Genomic DNA, 7,101 nt, shown 5'->3' on the forward strand with positions numbered 1-7,101 from the left:
TGTGAATTATACAAAATTGAAATGAAAGTTCAATGGTTAGTTTATTTAATTATACAGTTTTGAAATATAGATTATATTGAAAGTCATGCAGCCCCCCCCTCCCCCCCCCCCCCCCCCCCCCCCCACACACACACACACATCCCACTGTCAATAATCCTGACCTACTTGAAATGAAAGTCCAATGGTTAATTTATTTAATTATGTACAATTTTAAAATATAGTAGATTATACTGAAAGTCATGCAGGGGACCCCCTCCCCCCAAGCCCCACTGTCAACAATCCTGACCTACTGGAAATGAAAGTTCAATAGTTAGTTTATTTAATTATGTACAGTTCTAAAATATAGTAGATTATATTGAAAGTCATGGAGGGACACCCCCCCCCCCTCCCAAGTCCCATTGTCAATAATCCTGACCTACCCATGTTGACGAGTTAAAATTACGGGGGCGGGGGGTGGGGTGGGGGGGGGGTCCTATCCGTTGTCCATAGGCTCCGCGTGTACTGGCTATGTCACTTTGTATGTGTACTATACCCTAAACATGTACACGTATAATCAATATATATTGCATTTTTAACATATCACATGCACTTGATCGTGATGACCATGGTCAAGACGTGTTACGTACGGTGCTGCGCGTGCTAAGCACGTGCGCACAGTTACATCATGTCATGTAGGAGAACGGTGAATATTGCATGATCGACGCACCTGTAACAAAATTTCAGCGAAACTTGTTGATATTTTGATAATGTTAGCAAATTTAAAACAGGTCTAATAATTACCTACCAAACTCAAAGGTTAAAGAGGATTGGTTCCATGTATACGCTGCTTGTCAATTTGAGTGCATAAACTATTCATATTAATTCGCATCTGAGATTTGAAGTAATGTCAATTATTTGGAAAGTGTATTTTCGATTTCTATATTGAAGGAGAATTAGGAAATTAAAAAGAAAAACTGGGGTCGCAACGCTAGTTATTGAGCTAACATAACCTTTTTGTACTTAAAATTTATTCAATTAAAATTGATTTGTCTGTTGGTGTCAACACAATATAAGCAACACAAATCAATCATTACATAAAATAGATACATAATCATGTCTTCTAACGCTTCAGATAAAAAAAGGTTTAATACTAGTAATGGAAATAAATAATGACCTTTTTGCCCTTGATACACGAAAAAATTCATGATATCAAATTTGATAGTTAAAAGGACATGTTAGAAGTAATGTCAATTTCTAAAATTGCACATGATTTTCAAGGTCTTGTCTTAAAATCTAAAACGGAACTTTTAAAGGGGGGGGGGTGGAGACAAAAAATTTAAATTATTGGCGAAAATACTTAATTTAAAAAAAAAATCGAGTAAATTAATGAAAATTTTGATAAGAATCGGTGTTCTGTTTGGAAAAATATATCAACCAAATTAATGAATTATAGCATTTGAACTAGTTCCAAGTCTCAGTTACTTGTATCATAAATCATAAAACTGAAATACACATATAGAGGTATAAAAATAGAAGATATATTGGATGAAACAGAAACTGTAAAATCATGCAGATTAAGAACTTTTTAGTTAATCAATCCTTCCGCCACAAAATATAGTCCCTGCAAACCCTTTCAAAATTTGAATTGACAGATTTTTTTTCAACTGGACAGGGTTCAGTAACAGGCGTGTGATATGTTCGCACCAGTCTGCAAATGGTATGTCAGAAATTCAGCATGATAAACTCGTAATCGCTTATATTCGGGGGAAAGGTTGTTTTCATGGACTCCTGGCCTGGGATAGTACATGTACGATGGAAAATGAAACTTTGTGTTTGTGTAAAAATTAAACACTTTGACAAAAAAATTCAAAGTGTGTTAAAAGAAACTAACTCACCACATTTTCATCAAAAATCCAAAAATTCGGTTCAATTAAAAAAAAATGACTTACACACACACGTGCGCAGAACACGCACTTATATGTATGTGTGTGTGTTTGTATATATATATATATATATATATATATATATATATATATATATATATATCTTGTCTGTAATCAGTATTTTATATATAATTATATATATATATATATATTCCAAGGATAACGTTCACAGACTGTAACATGATTATAAGATATAATAGTAATCACTGTAAGCTGACATTATTTCATTGCTATGTTACTTGTATAATCTGAAGAGCCGACAGCAGACTTGTGAACATTATCCTTGGATTTTTTTTTACCCTTTATAATTATTAATAGTAAGGTCACATAAGTAGGTGTGCAAGTACTTAGCATACTGTCTGATGCTATGCGTATATACATGTACATGTACTCTTTTACACAATCATTTATAGTTCAGTGAGTCATTTTGTTAAACTAACAGATTGACCAAAATGTCCGGGTTTTTTTGGCGGTCACGGACAAATCGGATGACGTGAATATTTACACTGTACTATATAGAGATAGACTGCCTGCCAGCATGTCGTCGATAGCAATCTTTTTTATGTCTATTTTGAGAATGCATTTTTTTTTTTCAATTTTCCATGTTATTAATTTTAGTCGACTTCAAAACGTCACATGATACTAAGAAAACTATAACAATGAAAAAGACAGGCATTCCTTGTCAAGGACGCATATAATATAATAGATGCAGATTGCGATGAAGATTTTTTTTTACTGTATGAAATTACTTGTGCAACACGAAGTACATTCAGTCGAGAATCAAAATGAATTTCTGAACCGAATGAGCTAGAATGACCGATGTGTAACTTATCAGTTTTCTAAATGTACATAATAGCAAAGTATCAACCCAGGAATTTAAAGGGAAATTAAAGGAAAAAGTCAATCATACATTCTGTGTATCACAAAATCAGGAACTATAGTATTTTACTCCAAAATATATAAAACATTTGAACTTCAGTCCTTTATTTTTCATAAAATAGATTTAATTTTACAAAACTTAGCAATGAATTGACCAATATAATCATCACCTATTCCAAGGGAAAATCATCGTCGGAAACCCACGGTCGCTCGCTCTAAACGATTACCTCGTCTAGAGCGAGCGACCGACAATGAGGGAAAATGGACTGCTTTCGTTGTTTATCCTGTGTAGAAGATGGAGAGCACTTTATCTATTTAATTAGTCACAGTTCAAAGCTCCACTGAGATATTGTCAGACGTCCGTCTGTCCGTCCGTAAATTTTTGACATTTTCTTCTTCTCCAGAACCACAGGGAAAATTCAAACAAACGTGTCATAAAGCATGCTTCGGTGAAGGGGGGTTAAAGTTGTTCACAGAAACAGTGAAAATATGATAGGATCTTTTTAAAAAAAACTTCTTCTCAAGAACCAATGGACCAGAAAAGAGGAAACTTATTAGAAAACTTCCTTAGTAAATGGAGATTCAAAATTGTTCAAATCGATCCCCCTGGGTAGGGTAGGACCACAACAGCAGATATAATTTTTTTATGGCAATATATGAGGATTTAAAAAAAAAATCTTTAATTCCTCTCGTGACCAGTAGGTCGGTGATTATTCATATTACTATGCACGCATCCTCAGGTACTACAGATTGAAGTTTCTTCTAATCATGATTCGGGGGAGAGAGGGGAGGGTAGGATGCGACCTCAACAGGGTATCAAAATTTGAAATTGGAATATAAATTTAGATGTAATATTTGAAGATTTTCTTATCATCATTATTATGCTTTGCAGTTTTCATCCCGGCCGCAACACACCTAATTCGTTAAAACAGGTAGTGAAAGTTCCATCGCCAAACGCTCAGCATCAGATGTGAATGTCACGGGTCCTCGGAGATGACCTTAAAAACGGATGACCCTTTGTCACAGTAGGTGTGGCACGCTAAAGAACCCTCACTGCTCAATGGCCGTAAGCGCCGAGCATAGGCCTAAATTTGAAGCCCTTCACCGGTCTTGGTGACGTCTCCATATGAGTGAAAAATTCTCGAGTGAGACGTTAAGCAAGATACAATCAATCAATATCTATTACTATAAACAGTCGGCCTCAGAAAAAACCCATACATATATGTAATTATAGGTCTGGGATTTAGCTATTGTGAGCATATATTTATACCCCCGCAAACGAAGTTTAGGAGGATATACTAGAATCGTCATGTCTGTCCATCCGTCCGTCAATATGTATAATTTGTCCAGATTATATTGTTAACACCGATGAACAGATCTGATCAAAATTTTGTGTATATTTTACACGAATAATGAAGTTGTGCACATGCTATTTTGATTGAGATTTTTTAATATTCAAGGAAGTTATGGATTTTTGGGTTGTTGGTTTTTTGTTTTTTGTTTCATTTTGTAGAGAGTGTTTTGTTTTCATTGCCCAAAGCATGTCTTCAAACCATTTATTCTTCAATGAGCACAGATTCACTATTTCCCACTATCCAGTGTGCCCTTTTGGGGTATTAGTTCCGTTAAAGCTGTTCTAGTTATTTGTTTAAAACAAAAATATAAACAAAGAAACAAAAACTAAAAGCATTTGCTTTATGCTTTTTGGGAGTTGAACTATGTTCAATCTCCCTGGGTCATCACGCACTTTTCTGCGCAGTAATTTGTATTGATTTGTATAGTGGTCGTCAGCGGGGGTTCTGTGTCAGCTGATTTACTCCTAGGTAAATCAACATAAACTTTTATAAACATCCGCCATTAAATAATCCATGTAACTTTTCTGAATTAATCTAATTTTGATAATTGACATGTAAATAAATGCAATGATATTGTATTCAAATCAATTTGAATACAAGATTTCGATCAAATTAATACTGATATACATAGAAAAATAAAAGATAAGGTTGAAAATTGTCGTTTGTAGCGCAGTGTCACCTATAAACATTGATAGGGAAACGAACGACAACTGCACACAAGCCCTATTGACACCGTGGCGCGAAATATCGAATATGGTGCGAAACCTTAGAAAATTTACAAGAAATAACTCTACAACATTGTGTATGTGTATATATTTGTGGTTTTTTTTTAATGTGATATAAAAAATGCTTGATGTTACATGTAGATTGAATTAAAACACGTCATTCCCAGTCAACAACTTTCGATTGGGATCGGAATACGAAATAAAATTTCTTATATCCGGTGGCAAAGTGAAACTGCTTCATGCTTCAAGTTATTGAATTACGTAGTAATTGCACGTTACACATTAGAGAACTGTTCCTTTTAATAAAGAAAGTCACAAAATAGATACAAAATGAGTGTACCTTATTCATTACTGTTACCGAGCTTTCGTCGACTATAATCTCGAAATGGCGTGTTTCGCTGCGCTTGATGACGGTAAGGTCCACATTTTCTACGTGAGTAGTGTGATATTTGTTTATGAATTTTTTGCGCATACATGGTATGTCTCGGCTAGGAATAATGGAAACTTTCTCACCTATGTATGTAAAGACATATTAATCTCTATTTTTAAAAATGTAGAACACTTTTATCAAATGACAATGTTTGAAAACGCTTAGAGCCCCGATGTCAGAATTTCCTTTTCCAAGACATCAATATGTCAAATTCATTATCCTTTTTGAATAGTATGTACCATATTTTGTACCAGTTATCCATTTTGAATCCCCGATTACAATGGGATTTTGCTGCACTCTGTAATGTTTGAGTGGATGTCATGAGTGTGTGTCAAACAGAAATTTTAAGAGCATGGAATAAGGTGCTGCCATGTATTACTTCACTATCAAAGTTTAACCCAGTTGCCACAATGTTGAATTTATGCTGCAAAAAGGATTGGAAATTGCTCTGGTCAAAACACATTGTTTATTTGTCTACAGATGAAAGAGACATTAGGTTTCTCCCTCACAAACTGAAAAAAAAAATAGTTATGGATCTTGTACATGTATAGTTTATTAATCACTATAGATTTCCAGCATCACAAGTCTGATTCCACTATATGCTTTCCATACTGTCAGGTTCATTCACCCCCTGTTTGAGCCAAAGTATAATATCCCAAATACCTTGGCAATAAATAACATTATTTGACTAGTGTTTCATTTTTAACGGAGTTGCGATGAAGTCGAACTCGGCTTATGATCTGATGAAGTGCCTTTGGGCGGGCAGGCGGGCACGCATCAACATTTCATTTCCGCACCATAGCTCTTGAGCAAATTATAGGATCTCATTCAAACTTAGATGGATTGTCACCCTCAGTAAGATGAGGAAGCCTATCGATTCTGGGGTCACTAGGTCAAAGGTCAAGGTCACTGGCTATAAATAGACTGAAATTTGGAGAAAATTTTGCTTTCTGCACTATAATTTTTTAACAAATTATAGGATCTCAATTAAACTTAGATGGATCATCGCCCTTGATGAGACAAAGAAGCCTATTGATTTTGGTCAAGGGTTAAAGGTCAAGGTCACAAAGGATTTAAGTCGGCTGAAATGTAAGTACGCAAAATTTTGCTCCCTGCTTGATAATTCTTGAAAACTTTTCTGCCGGTTCCCTCTATGCCCATTCCTTGCGCAACTCAGCTTGTGCATTTCCGATGCCCGACAATTTTTAATTTTTTTTGCATTTCATTTATTTTGAGTTATTATACAATTATTTACCATTCCATTGATCCTCTACAGGACTGTAGTATACTCAGGTGACAGTTTAGCATATTGGACTACCTTTTCAAGTAATGAATCCTTAGAATTAGCTATAACTAGGATTAAACTTGAATGTATATATACAGGGGAAAAACTTCTTCATAACTGCAAGGCATTGATAACCATATTGATTTGAATGTTTGGGCCATAATATGTGGTCACATTTTTCATGAGAATATAAAGGGGTGAAATTCTAGAAAACAACAACACGACTTTAGTTACTCGAGGAGCGTTGTGGCCCATGGGCCTTCCATTATCCATGTTTGCTGTTGTAACGCTTTGAAAAACAACAACAGTTGATTTGTATCTAAAATCATGATAATATTCAGTCATTTATCCCCCTACCCTTCCAGTACTATCTTTTCTAACTGAATTTCCACAATGTTCAACTCCCACGAGTACTTTAAGTACTTTGATTATCTATGCGCGTCAGTGAACTGAATTATGTGAAGCTTTTGCACTTCACTTCCAAATCATTTTGAATCTTATAGAT

This window comes from Ostrea edulis, chromosome 3, assembly GCF_947568905.1.
Source record: "Ostrea edulis chromosome 3, xbOstEdul1.1, whole genome shotgun sequence".
Lineage (NCBI taxonomy): Eukaryota > Metazoa > Mollusca > Bivalvia > Ostreida > Ostreidae > Ostrea > Ostrea edulis.